Here is a 14,290-nt window from a genome sequence, read left to right as displayed (position 1 = left end):
TAGACCTAAGGAAACTGTTTTAAAAGAAAGAGAGAGAGACAGAAAGGCAGAGAAAGAGACAGAAAGAGAGAGAGAAGGAAAAAGTTGAATGTGGTGAAATGTGCTTATAATCTTGCCCTTGGAAAGGAGCAGAAAGACAGATCCTGGGGGCTCAGGAGCTAGCCAGTCTAGCCTACTCACAGAGTTCCAGGCTAGTGAAGGCTGCTGTTCCCAAAAGCAAAGTGGATGGTACCTGAGGAACAACAGCCAGTCATTTTGGCTTCTACATGCGTGCACATACACATAAACATTCTCTCTCTCTTTCTTTCTCTCTCTCTCTATCTCCTCTCCTCTCCTTGCCCACCCTCATCTCTCCCTTCTTTCCTTTCTTCTTTCCCCACTCCACATAACTGTGGCCCCCCTTGTTCAGGGCCTTTGCGCCCTCAGAGTTCCACTGTGTTTTGTATCTCACAACTCAGGTAGAACAATGCTCAAAATAGATGCTGAGACACATGCCTGGCTGGTCTAGGCAGACATCTTTAGTCTCTTTCCAAGACCATTCAGAAACAGCTACTTGTTCCCTATCTGCTGTCTATTCACCTCTTTGCTGGGAACTCATGCGATTATCCAGGAAGAAAGTTTATATCCTTAACCCAAAAGAATTCAAAGGTCACCACTTTGTAAGGGCCAATATTGTACAAGCGAACAAGTTCATATTTGATTTCAGGCCACAGTTAAAAATATCAAATGTAATGACTATCCAGCCATCAGCATAAAGCAAAGATGAAGCAAAGATTTCTGCTCACAGTTGGGTATGATGACTTTCCCTTTTAATCTCAGCCCTTGGAAGGAGGCAGAAAGATCTCTGCTCAGTCAAGGGCAGCCTGGTCTACAGAGAGCTCCAGGATAGCCAGGACTACATAGAGAGAGCTTGTTTAAAAACAAAAACAAACAGACAAAAAACAAAAGAAAATCAACAAAAGGATTAGTACTCAGAGTTGGGTCTCATTTCCAGGATATCTTATTATGTATATTCAAATATCCCAAAACCAAAAATAAAAAATCTGGAAAAATAAAAACTCTGGAATATTTCCAGTGCTAGGCATTTCTGATAAGCAACAGTCAACCTATACATGGATACTTCCCCAAATGCTATTTATACTTGGTGGCATGGACCTAGTATATTTTAGTAAGAGCATATATTTGATAAGATAGCTAACTTCCAAATAGCACAATATTATATACCAGATAAAAAGAAGCATACAATGATAGATATAGAAAATATAGTAAAGATTTATGATAAAGTAAAAAAAAAATGTTTTGTAGAATGCCAGGATTTTAATAAAAAGGGAAATTCAACCTAGAAAAATTTTAGAATGATATGTAAAAATGTTTGTTAGGAGCGCATGTAAAGACAGGCAAAATGGAGGCAGTTAAAAAGAGTTAAAATGCTAATCTGGAATCAGAGGAATGGCTAGAAAGATCTATGATGGTTTGAGATACTTCTGAGATTCTCTGTCATTGGCTTCATACTTTACCAGGGAAGGAGCAGGAAGGTACAGTTATCCTTTGGTCAACTTTAGGACCACTTTGAACACCACAATCCACAGATGCTGGAATCCATTCCATAAAAGCTGTAGTGTTTACATAGCTCCTTGAACAATCTCCAGCTGCCTTTCAAGGTGACAGAAATAGTTATTGTGCTGCATGACTTAGGAATAGTGACAAGAAAGAAAGTCTGTATGTGTTCAGTATGGATTCTGTTACAAACAAATGTCCAGGCCACAGTGGACTGGATTCATCTGTGAGGACCCACAGCACAGAGGGCAAATTCAAATGGGCATCAGTGGAATATGCCAGGCCCCCTATCCTCTGTTGGCCATTCTGATGAGACTGGGTTTCTGAAGCTTGGGTAAGTCATGGCAGCCTGACCTGCTAGAAGGCTTCGCAGTTTCCTTCTTTGTGGCCTCAACACAGACAAGAGTGTCTTCAAATTCTTGCTTGCCCTTTTCCAACTATGTGCCCCCTGGTTCTTTAGGCCTGTAGGTCAATGTGACTAAAGGTCATGGGTGACAGAAAGAGAAGCAAGGAGCAAAGGGGCCACTATGAGAGCTAGATAGGCTTCTCCTAGGCACAAAAGATATAAAAGGAGTCTAAAGGAATAGAGTGATCATTAATGAGCTAGTCAGGAAGTATGCTGGTAACAGCACAGGTTTAGAGTCACTCCTTAGAAACCAAAAAGGAATGGGCTTACAAAAACATTTACAGAAAAGAAAAATCAGGGGCTAGAAAACTCACTGCTCTTTCAGAGAACCTGGGTTCAATTCCCAGCACCCACATGGCAGCTCACAACTGTCTGTAACTCCAAGATCTGATACCCACAGACATACACGCAGGCAAAACACCAATGCACATAAAATAAAAATAAATTATTATTTTTTTTTTAAAAAAGGAAAATCAGAAATGAGTTTCTGATTTAGGGGAAAGACCACACTTTGGGTTTTCTGGTTTATTGACACAAGCTGTGTCACACGGAGTATGCTCCTAAATATATCTAGCCATATTACTATAAACAACCATCTGAAGTTTGCTGGGCTTAGCCCTATGTCAAAACTTTCAAATGTGTCATCTATAGAAGGCTCCCAAAAGGGCAACCCTTAGGCTCTGGAGTTACAAGAATCTTGTTTTGTAAACGCTCATCTTTTATAGATAGAGCAAGGTTATCAAAGCCCACATTTATGAAATGGTATTGGTTTCAAAGGCCTACTGTGAAGACTAGAATTTTGTTATTTTCTTTCTCTTTTGTTGCAGCCCTGGGGATCTGAACTCAGGACCTTGTATACACTAGCTAAGTGTTATCTACTTCTGTGAGGACTAAGCAAGTGCTACAAAAGCATTAACACACTGCTTAATACACTGCAAATTCTCTCCAATCCCATTTTGCAGATGGGAAAACAATCACGAAGATCATCATCAACAACAACAATTTTTTAAAAATAATAAGATTTCCAGGTAACCCAGGCTGGCTTTGATTTTACTATGCTGCTGAGGATGACCTTGAACTCCTGATCCTCTTGACTCACCTCTCAGATACTGGGATTACATTTAGGTACTGATAGGCTGGTTTTTTTTTGTTGTTGTTGTTTTGTTTTGTTTTGCTATGTATCCCAGGTTAGCCTCAAACTCCCATTCTCTTGCCTCAGCCTTCCAAGTGCTAGTATTACAGACATGAGCCACCACATTTGGCAAAATAATGTGCTTGGGACCTTCTGATTCTGATTATTTGAAATGGGACATAGTTTTCTTTTTTAATTAATTAATTTATTTTATTAATTACAGTTTATTCACTTTGTATCCCAGCTGTAGCCCCCTCCCTCGTCGCATCCCAATCCCACCCTCCCATTTCCTCCCATGCCCTACCCCAAGTCCACTGATAGGGAAGGTCCTCCTGCCCTTCCCTCTGACCCTAGCCTATCAGGTCTCATCAGAATTGGCTGCATTGTCTTCCTCTGTGGCCTGGTAAGGCTGCTCCTTCCTCAGGGGGAGGTGATCAAAGAGCCAGCCACTGTGTTCATGTCAAGAGACAGTCCCTATTCCCATTACTAGGGAACCCACTTGGACACTGAGCTGCCATGGGCTACATCTGTGCAGGGGTTCTAGGTTATCTCCATGCATGGCCCTTGTTTGGAGTATCAGTCTCAGAAAAGACCCCTATGCCTAGATTTTTTAGTTCTGTTGCTCTCTTTGTGGAGCTCCTGTTCCCTCCAGGTCTTTCTATCTCCCCCTTCTTTCATAAGATTCCCTGCACTCTGCCCTAAGTTTGGCTATGAGTCTCAGCATCTGCTTTGATACCCTGCTGGGTAGTCTTTCAGAGGCCCTCTGTGGTAGGCTCCTGTCCTGGGGACACTGTTTTCTAAAAGCATAATCTTTATCCTATGATTCATCAGGTATACTACTTGTTCTGATTAGATGCACAGAAGAAAAGGAGATAACTTCCACCAGAAAATAAAACCTCCAAATAAGAAAGGATAGGGAAAAAAATGAACCTCATTGCCTTCTAAGTGTCCCCTAGTCCTTGCAGGGGAAAACCAGAAAAGTCCCCAGAGCCCAAGCCAGCCAGGCTGCATCAAAAGACTTAGTGACTGGCCAAGGATGGCCTCATGAAAAACGCTACCATACATGGGCATGTCTGCCTCCAGCCCAGCCTCCCACAAAAAAAGTAATAATAAATCCATAGTGATTACCTTGTACGGAAGAAAGGCTCTATTTCAGATATGTTAATAAAAGTTGATGGGGTTTATGAGGCAAACCCACAGGTCTCTCCAGGGTGGTTCAACACAGGCATGTTTTGGGATCTTGGGATAGCAGCACCCCAGGTCATAGACTCCCACCACATCCTCATCCCACTGGGGAATAGTCTTTTAAATTTGTAAAAGTCCAGTTTAAGTCATCTTCAAAGAGTGGTGGAAGCTGGAAGCACTGGGTTGACCAGAAACATGAGTCCAACAAATTTTGGTTTTCAGTAAAGCGAAAAGATGTCAAGGTATGAACTCCATACTACACAAACTGGGAAATGGGATTATTGACTAGTTGTGTGACCCTGAAGAAATTACTTAACCTCACTGAGCTTCAGCTGTTTTATACACTAAACAAGTTCACAGTGCCTTTGTGATGAGGGGGATCTAATGATTAAAATAATTCAATTCATTTAAATGCTGCTAAAGTACCTGGCTTGTAAGTGTGCCATCAACCTCAGCATAGAAGAGAAGGTATTCCCTGCCACGTGAGACTTTCTGACCTGCATGGTCACTTGTATGATCTCTTTTTTAAAGCCAAGTCTAAAATAGCATCTTGAAGTAAATGGAACAAAAGAAAACAGAGCCAGAGGAAACAGAAGGAAGCAGAGCAGTTTACTAAACACAGCCGGACTTCCTTTCTTTCCCAGCAAGCTCAACGACTACTCTCAGTTCTTTTTTTTTTTTCTCCCCTTTTCAAAGATTAATTAATTAATTTAGTTATTCACTTTACATACTGTTCGTAGGCCTTCCCTCCTCTCTCTGGATCTCATCTTCCGTCCCACTTTTCCCCTATCCCCCCTCTCTACTCTCAGTTCTCAGTGGTAGAACCAAAGCAGCCTAGTCCTGGGTTTCTAAAAACTTTCTTTTCCTCTCTGACAGGCATTGCTTTGAAGGGTGATTTTCGGACATGACAAGACCCCTCCAATTCTGAACCGGAACAGCAGAACTTTCTCCTGCTAGTTCCTCTGACCTGACCAAGAGCAATCTTCCTACTGAGGAGCCCAGAAACCCCAGAGCCTGCTTACTTGGTGCATACGCAGGATGCAAATGGAGCCTCCGCACCTACCCGAGCCTCCCAGGGCCCTAACTGCAACCTGGACGTTAACTCCTTTGTTAATTCGCAGGGTCTGGGGTCGGGAAGGAAACAGCTGAACCGCACCCCCCCCCAAAAAAAAAAAAAACCAACAAAAACCCGGAACCTTATCTTTGCCCAGCAGCTTTGCCCAGCAGGGACTATCACAGCACAATACCTAAGCAGATGAAAAACAGTAGCATACAGCCTGTGTGGTCAGGGCCATGAACACTCTCACCTTTGATTTTGTGTTACTTTGTGCTATGATCAGCGGCTTATCCATCCAATGACCTTCTAATCAGAAAACCTGGGGGTCTGCTCCCCGCCCGCAATATTGGGATTTGAACCCAGGACCCATAATGCTCAGCACACCGCAATCTCTAACCAGTGGTTGCTTTTTTTAAGTAGATCATTTTGTTTGTTTGATTTTTAGACTCCAGCATATCTGGAATTGGGCCTAGCCACTAGAACCTTTAATTACCTCCCCTACCTCCCCAGGTAGTATCCCTCATAGGCAACCTGGGATGCTCTTTTGCAGGGGTGGTGGTGGGGGTCAATGGAGGTCTAGGATGCTCCAGCACCAGACTTCTTTCCACTCTCCTTATAAGAGATGACAATCAGAACCCCTCAGGGTCCCCACTCCCAGGAGGATACTCTAAACGCCGCTCAAGCCTACTACTCCAGCTCTACTTACAGATCTGCTACTGGGGGCTAGCGCGAGGAAAAAGGGCGGAGAGCTCAGATCAGGCACTGGTCCCAGGCTGGGGCGGTCCGAATCTCTCTGTACAACTCCGACGCCTAGCTTTATAGAGCAGGAGCTTCCCGAGGGTGGGAACGGGACGCAGCCGCCGCGCGGGGTGGGAGGGTCCTCTGTCCTTTGCGGCGCCCCCTGCAGGTGAACACCAGAGCCGCCGGGAACCACCTGACAGGGGTGCAGGGGCCGGCAGCCTCAGCACTCGCTCCCTGCAGCCACCCAGATCCTGGATCCCTAAAGAAAAAGAGACCCAGTACGCAGTCTGTAGGAAAACTTGAGAATTTCTTTCCCTAGGTCCATTCCAGCTGGATTTTAACCTCTTCCTGTTCATACCTGATACCTCACCCTCATTTCCCTGCTTCATTCGCCTGCCACTAGATCCGAGGGTAACTGTGCAAAGGGCAAAGAGCAAAGGGCACAGAAAAGGGATTTTTTGAACTCCGCAAAGTGCAAAGCAGGTCACCGCACAGTCTCCTGTGACTGCTGGGAATGTATGGGAAGGGGAAACTTTTGCTTTCCTTAACTTGTCCTCTGCAGCTCCATTCAAGCTATAATCAAAATTAAGTATAATCCCGGGGTGCCCAGGACTGAAATGTGGCTTCGTGTCAGCAGCTGAAAAGCGGGGTGCTGCTAGGGAAAGGGTGCATTATGGCATTTGGAGGGTGTGTGTTAAGACCCTAGGAGAATGTGGGGGACTTCTGGCTTCCGCAAGTTCACAGCTGTCCCCCCTCACCAAAGGATCCTTGTCCACTCAGCGTTCACAGTTTCTGTCCTTTAGCCCTGTGTGGATATAGGTCCCTGTCTCTTTTGTCTGACATGACACTGCTTTGATTTCCCTATGACGATTTTTTTCTTTTCTCTTATCATTCCATTTTGTATGCCCCTAATCTCCCTGTCTCTCTCCCACACACACACCTCCTCCTGCCACATGCACACACACTCAGGCCATAAAAGGAAGTCGAGGCAGGGCTGGCCCCAGTCCAGGCCGGGGACGCCTCGCTCCCTGCGCCTGGACCCTCGAGGCCCGGGGCTGGTCCTCCCTCCTGGGCCTGGCCGGGAGACAACCCAAAAAGGCCAGGCGCGATTCTTGAAGCAGGAATTCCCAGCGCGGCATACCAGCAGGGCTCGGGCTCCCCCTGACTAAATATGGTCCCGCGAAGCCTCCCGCTGAGCCCACAGGGAACTGGGGGGGATCCCAGAGCTCAGACTGGATCTCCAGGCCCACAAGCAGCGAGTGCTTCGAACTGGAGGATGGCCCTGGCCAAACCTGTCCCAGCCCCACAGTGCTCAGTGGCCCCATTTTGCAGACAAGAATACAGAGTCCCCTGAGGGTCCTCAGCACACTCAGGACCGTTCTTATACCAACGTTCACTCTGGGGAGCAATTGGGGAACTGGCCACAAGGCCAAGGGAGTCCTCTGAGCACAGTTGTGTTTGAATGGACGTCTGCTGAGCCTCTTTATAGCAGCAAGTAATAGTATCTGCTCTGCCTTAGTTTCTGTTTGTTAAAGTGGGAGAATGCCAGCTCCTATGTTTTGTAAGCAGTCCTTGAAGCGGTGTGAAATTAACACACTGTACCTTTGTGGGTCCCAGGAAACTCACGAAACTTGCATCAAGCTGGCTGTGGAATATATAAGGCCACACAGCCTCCTATTGGCTTTGCACACAGTAATCTTGTGTCTCAGCCCCTCTAGACCCCTTCCCACATCCTTCCAATACCAAATTCACCTGCTTTCCGGGCTTGAAAACATCTGGATCCCGATCCTCCCCAACCCCATTCTCATCCCTTCCCCGCGGGGCCGCATAGAGCAGAGCCAAGGACAGCAGCTTGGCTGGCTCACTGTGGAGGTTGGGGGAGGAGCTCTGCACGACGGACCAGGCTGTTTCTCCAAAGCCTCTTCACAGCTGCACGTAAAAGGAATGGAAACCATCCGGGCACTGAGCCCAGGAGGAATGGAAGGGGGAAACCCAGGACCCACTCTGGAACCAGCTCAGAGCTGGCCATCCCAATAGGAAGAAAGGCACTCCTGCAGTGGGCCTCAATAAAGTCAATCCAAGGGCAGAGCTGATTTTTAAAGAAGTGTGTCAATTTTGAAATGAAAATAATTTCATTATAAGGAGAGACTGGGCCAATAAGATGGTTCTACAGGTAAAGCACTTGTTGTCCAAGCCTGACCACCTGAGTTCCATCCTTAAGACCCACATGGTGGAAGGGGAAAATAGATTGACTGGGACACATTATTCTCTGACTTACATATGTGGTAAGTGGTACATCCTCCCCCCATAAATTAATAAATGTATTTTTTTTTAAATGGAAACTGTGTTGTGCATGTGGTATCTCAGGAGCCATCCATCACTAGGGGTGTCACCACATACACCTGGTATGTAAACCAGAGAGGCAGTAGCCTCAGAGATCAGCCTGCTTTACAAGTGCTGGGTTTCAATGTGTGCATAGATGACATTGCTTTTATTGTTTTTCCTTTGATTTTGAGATGGTTTCTTACATGGGCCTCAGGCTTGGCTGCTTAGAAGCTTGCTGGTCAGTGTACCCCTGGCACCCCCTTGTCTCTACATGAATGCTAGAGATGGAATTTTGATCCTCATTTTTGTGTCACCTCCTCAGCCAAGAAAGTGGAAATTTTACTGCCTCCTTTACATCTAATGCCCAGAATGATGCCATGAGGTAGGTTCCCCAGCATCTGCTGCTGAGGATCAAGGTTTGAAAAGAGTAAATCATCTGGCCAATGGAGCAAGGTTAATGGAGGAGCCGGCATTCCAACCTGGGCTGGATGAGTCCATTCACAGCATGGGTGGGGTGGTGTCTATGTATGTGTGTATACATGTGTGTGGAGGCTGTGAAGTCACATTAGGTGTGTTCATCGGTTGCTTCTCCGCTTTATTTTTTGAGCATCTCTCACTTAGCCTGGAACTTGTTGATTCCGCTAGGCTGCTAGGCTGGGGAATCAGCAAGCCCAGGGAACCTTCTCTACCTCTCTAGTGTTGGGATTACTAGTGTGCACTGTCATACCCAGCTTTTTGATATGGGTGTAGAGATCAGGTCCTCATGCTTGAATAGCAAGTACTTGATTGACTGAGCCATCTCCCCAGCTCCATTTATGTTTTTCCTCCACTAGTGAGGCTTAAACCCTGGGTCTTGCCCACACTAGGCAAGCACTCTATCACTGGGACCCAAAAGTCTGCTCTCAGCTCTGCTAAGCACTAGCCAAGAATTTATGGGGTTATCCATATCCTTATGTGCCTTTGTCTTAGGAACAGCAAATACCAGGCTTTCTGCCTTCTCTACCTTTCTGAGTTGTTAATGACAGTTCTGGCTTTGTATAAACCACTGGTGCCCTCTTGGTATGCCCAATCAGTATCCAGAAATAGTATGTTCATTTAACAGTCACTTAATAAATATCTGTCCACTATGAGAAGTTCTGATATCTGAAGACTTCAGAAGGACCCTGTTCTATGGGTAACAGTAGAGGCTTCTGCTTTGCTTCTTGTGGTTGAAAAGGTCACTTATTTTAGGAAGAGGAGAAAAGCTACTTTACAAAACACTCCTTTGACTGGGTGATGTAAAATAAATTGTATGTTTTTCTGTAAGGGACAGTTTAATGAGAGTTTCCATGAACTCACAAGACGACGGAGGAAACATTTCTCTTTGGAGTCTTTTTTTTTTTTTTTTTTTTTTAATAGACAGGGTCTCACTGTGTAATCATGGCTGGTTTGAAACTCACTATGTCAACCATGCTTGCCTCTGCCTTATGGGTGCTGGGATTAGCAAACTTTTTTTTTTTTTTTTAAAGTAAATAGCTTTAAATAGCTTAGTGGTTTCTAAAGCCTCAGTATGTGATGCTCCCTTGCTTTAGGAAAATCAAAGATTGTATTCAAGCATGGCTGACTCCTGCGTGTGCTTAAGATTTAATTATTTAAAAATTTATCAGCTGGGCTGAGGAGATAAGTGGATAAGAGTGCTCACTGCATACGTATGAGGACCCTAGTTTAAGTCCCCAACTTTAAGTTCCCAACACCCAAGTAAAAAGTGGAGCAGCATGGCCACACATACCTGTAACACTTCTGCTGTGTGAGACAGAAGCAGGAGGCTCACTGGGGCTTGCTATCTACCAGCCTAGTTCCAGCAAGGTCAGTGAGAGACTGTCTCAAGGGAGTAAAAAGCACAGTAAAAGGACACCTTGCATTCTCCTCTGGCCTCAAATGCACACTCAGCACAGGTCGATGTGGCTCATCTTTTCTTACAAGCACAGCTCAGTGGTAACTGTTACAAGCACAAACACTGGTCAACCTTAAGATGACCCACTGAGCCCCTGGAGAGATGGCTCAGCGGTTAAGAGCATTGTCTGCTCTTCCAGAGATCCTGAGTTCAACTCCCAGCAACCACATGGACAACCACCTATTAATGGGATCTGATGCTCTCTCCTGTCATGCAGGCACACATGCAGATAAAGTGCTCATACATATAAATAAATCAATCTTAAAAGAAAAAAAGATGATCCACTGAGTCTCTAGGCAGATTGCTGTGCTGCTCCTTCACTCATGTCCAATTCTGGTATTCCTGTAACTACAGATGAAGTCTCTATTGAGAAGAGTTCAATTATCAGTAGTATTTGGGTTATTTTTTTTTAAGGTTGTGTTTCTGTTTCTCTCTTAACCCAGCTATCACACAAATAATTAAGAGTCTTTTAATAATAAGCTTTAGAACACAGTAAATGAGCAGTTATTACTCTATTCTTAACCTGCTAAGCTAATCTGGCTTCCTCCCAGCATACACCTCAGAGATACTTGCACTTTGAAGATTTCCTTGCTGCAGCTCCTCTCCTGTCTCTTGGACCTCTCCTGTGGCTGAATTCCCTTCCTCCTCCAACTCCTACTCCCCTGGCTGGCAGGAACTCCAGCCCTATCCTCTCCCTGCTCAGAGATTGCCCGTAAGATACTTCACTTATAGCAGAGGACTATTGGGGAGCAGAGTTTACACAACACTGAGACACGAGATTCTCAGAACAAGAACTGCAGCCAGATATGAGGGTTACAGAAATCACCATTTGAATTACACAACAACCTTATGCCTACATATCCCCCCTTTAGTCTAATAAAATGGCTCTTTCTCTTGGAATAACAAACTATATGTACTAATAATTATGAAAAAATTAGGTAAGATTTACACTTGTATATTGATAAAAATTTAAGGTTATTTTAACTATTGTATATTAATAAAAAATTAAGGTTATTTTAACTATTGATATATATTTAAGATTATTTTGTTTGACTATTGTTTAATGTATTGTACAAAAGCAGGTCATTTTAAAATGTGATAAAAATGTTCTAGTCTTATGAGAGCTAACTATTGCAAACTGTTCAAGTTTATTGGAGATGCAACTTACTAATTAGTCTATTATAAATAATCTTAAAGCCTTACCAGGCCACAGAAGAGGACAATGCAGCCACTTTTGATGAGAACTGATAGACTAAGATCAGAAAGGAGAGGAGAATCTCCCCTATCAGTGGACTTGGGGAGGGGCATGCATGCAGAAAGGGGAGGGAGGGTGGGATTAGGAGGGGAGGAGGGAGGGGCTTATGGGGGGATACAAAATGAATAAAGTGTAATTAATAAAAAATTTTAAAAAAGTTAAAAAAATAATCTTAATTATAGTCTTCTTAGGTACTAGTTATTTAGTGTACTGTATGTTTTCAAGGTTAAGCAGATAGTACATAACTAGAAACAAACATTATTCTAAAATACTATAGATAGGATTATATACTATATAATGGTAGATAAACAAATGATCTTCAAACACTTCAGAAACCTACAGAATATGGCATTTAAAGATATTTTAATAATAAAAGGTTTTTCTGCAGACACATCTACTCCTGGCAGCACATATAATCTACTTTAAAGAAGATGGGCATCAAAGAAACAAATGTGGTAAGATAGTCACTGGAGAAAAAACTGTCCTTCAACTGCTAATAGCAGGCTGTCTGTCCAAACTGTAAAGAAGCAGGACACTGGAAAAGTGACTGTCCAACTTTGCTGAGACCAATTGGCCAGTCCTTTAAAATTCCTGCTTTACAGAAAGACTGTCAAATATTCTGGGCCAACAGGCTGAAGATTGGATATCCCAAGACACAGAGAAACCTCTGGTGACTCTCCAGGCGGTCAACTGTCTTTGTCATTTCTATAGTTTCGGAAACTGCTTGCTCTATGCTTTCTACATACTTAGGTAATATTATTTCTTTCTCGAGTCTCTGACGGGGTTGAAGACTAGATAGTCATAATCTCACTACAATTAAGTTTAGTTGTTTAGGAACTAAGAATATTTTAGGTCTGAAAAGGTGTTTGAAGGTCTAGATAGATGTTTTTAGGTTGATAGATACAAGATACGATAAAGTGATTTAGATATACAACTTTGGACTTACCAAGATAGGATAGTGAAATACTTTTTCCAAAAATGCCACATATGAATGGATTAGACATTATAAATGTAATTTATACCTGATAATTTTAATAGTTAACCTTATTGTATATAATTTATTGATGTTGGGGGAAAAGCCATTTTAAAAAAAAGGGTATATGAAGTGGAAGTTTCTGATTTCTCTGGAAACTCAGTTGTGTCATGTTAATGTTTTTTGTTTTGGTTCCAAGTGTGGGATGTGGAAATGTACCCCCCTCCCCCAAGCCTGCAGAAAACAGTCCCTGTGAAAAGGCCTGTGCTATTTGCCAGCAGGAAACTACTTCGTGTGAGGGCTGTGTTTTTTGTGAGCTGGAAAACATCCTTGTGTGGACTCTGAGAAGAGATAGAGGCTCACAGTGAGACTACGCTTTTTGCATCACTATACTTGGCATCACTTTGCTGGTTTTCACAGACAGAAATGCTCCAGAGAACTTGTCTTCTTGCTGCTTGGGCAGAGTCTAGCCACTTTTGCTGAGTGGTAGCACCTCTATTGCTGTTGTTCACTGTTTCCTGCTGCTGCTGCTACAGTTTGCTGCTTTGCTGTTTGACTGGACTGCTGGTATCCTGACGACAAATCCTGAGATTAGTACAGTCTGAAAGAACCCAACAACTCTAATCAGCAGGAAATAGCTAAAAGGTCTACAGCTCCTTTCTCTACTAATCTCCTAAGGTTGGACATGGGAAGGGCGATAGAGGCGTTTAGGAACATTAAAGCAGGTTTTTGAAAAATCTAAGCCTACATACTAGTTTTAGTATTTTTATAAAACTAAATATATTCCATGTGGTAGTTTAAATGAGAATGCCCGCATAGGCTCAGATGTTTCAATGCTTGGTCCCCAGATGGTAGCAGTGGGAAGGTTTAGGATATGTAGCCTTATTGGAGCTGTAGCCCTTTTGGAGGAAGTGTATCACTGGGGGTAGGCTTGAGGTTTTTAAACCCAGTTAGCACTATCTGCCTCATGCTTGTGGATCAGTACTGGTCCAGCACCATACCTGCCTTCCTGCTCCAACCATTATGGTCATGGATTCTAGTCCTCTGGAACTAGCCCTCAATAAATTATTTCTCATGTAAGTTAGTAATATCTTAGTAATAATAATTTGCCACAGCAATAGAAAAGTAACTGCTTGGAAATTTTCATAAGAAGATGAACTTACCTCCACACTGTCCTGGATATGGGCATTTATAGTAATAGTTTTGTTACTGTTTTGTTTGAGACATGCTCTCACCAAGTAGCCCAGACCTTTAAAACTGATCCTCATGCCTCCAGCTCAGCAGCTTTAGTAACTGCAAGCACCTAGAGACAGCCAGGCTATTTTCTAATAAGTGAATAGGTAACTAATGAAGAGGCAGGATTCTACACTAGAATGAGCTAACAAACCATAAAGACATGAGAGAACCTTCATGGTACATTGCCAATCCTAGAAGGTGAAAATGGCTCGAGACACATGGTGTCCTGGGAAAGGTGGGCAGGTGTCAGGGCACCATCGCTGAACTGTCAGTACGGCCACAGTGAACACCCATCACCATGCTTTGTCAGGTGACAGAGCAGGCTCTTCCTCTATAACAATTGCAGCGCCAATAAAGACTCAGACAGTGGGAAAAGGCAGTGCCTGTGGGAGAAGAGTGAGAGTACTCAGTACTTCCCACTTCATTTGGCCAGGTACTTCAAAGTTCTCGGATAAAACAGACTGTGTGTGCTCGTCTGTGGAAACACGTG

At 43.7% G+C, this 14,290-nt stretch overlaps 1 protein-coding gene across 4 annotated transcripts in view; it reads right to left on the bottom strand.

The window, feature by feature from the left end:
• The window catches only part of Myh11 (myosin heavy chain 11), a 101,223-nt gene extending 94,783 nt beyond the window's left edge, over nt 1-6,440 (bottom strand). For all 4 annotated transcript variants that reach the window (XM_055597684.1, XM_055597685.1, XM_055597686.1 and 1 more), the window contains exon 1: nt 6,044-6,440. The gene's annotated coding sequence lies outside the window, so the exon portion shown is untranslated. The remainder of the gene's footprint in view (nt 1-6,043) is intronic.
• Between the last annotated feature and the right edge of the window lie 7,850 nt (nt 6,441-14,290).

This window comes from Psammomys obesus, unplaced genomic scaffold (assembly GCF_907164565.1).
Source record: "Psammomys obesus unplaced genomic scaffold, mPsaObe1.curated_primary_1811, whole genome shotgun sequence".
NCBI classification, from domain to species: Eukaryota; Metazoa; Chordata; class Mammalia; order Rodentia; family Muridae; genus Psammomys; species Psammomys obesus.
This window is presented reverse-complemented; position numbering and strand designations above follow the sequence as displayed.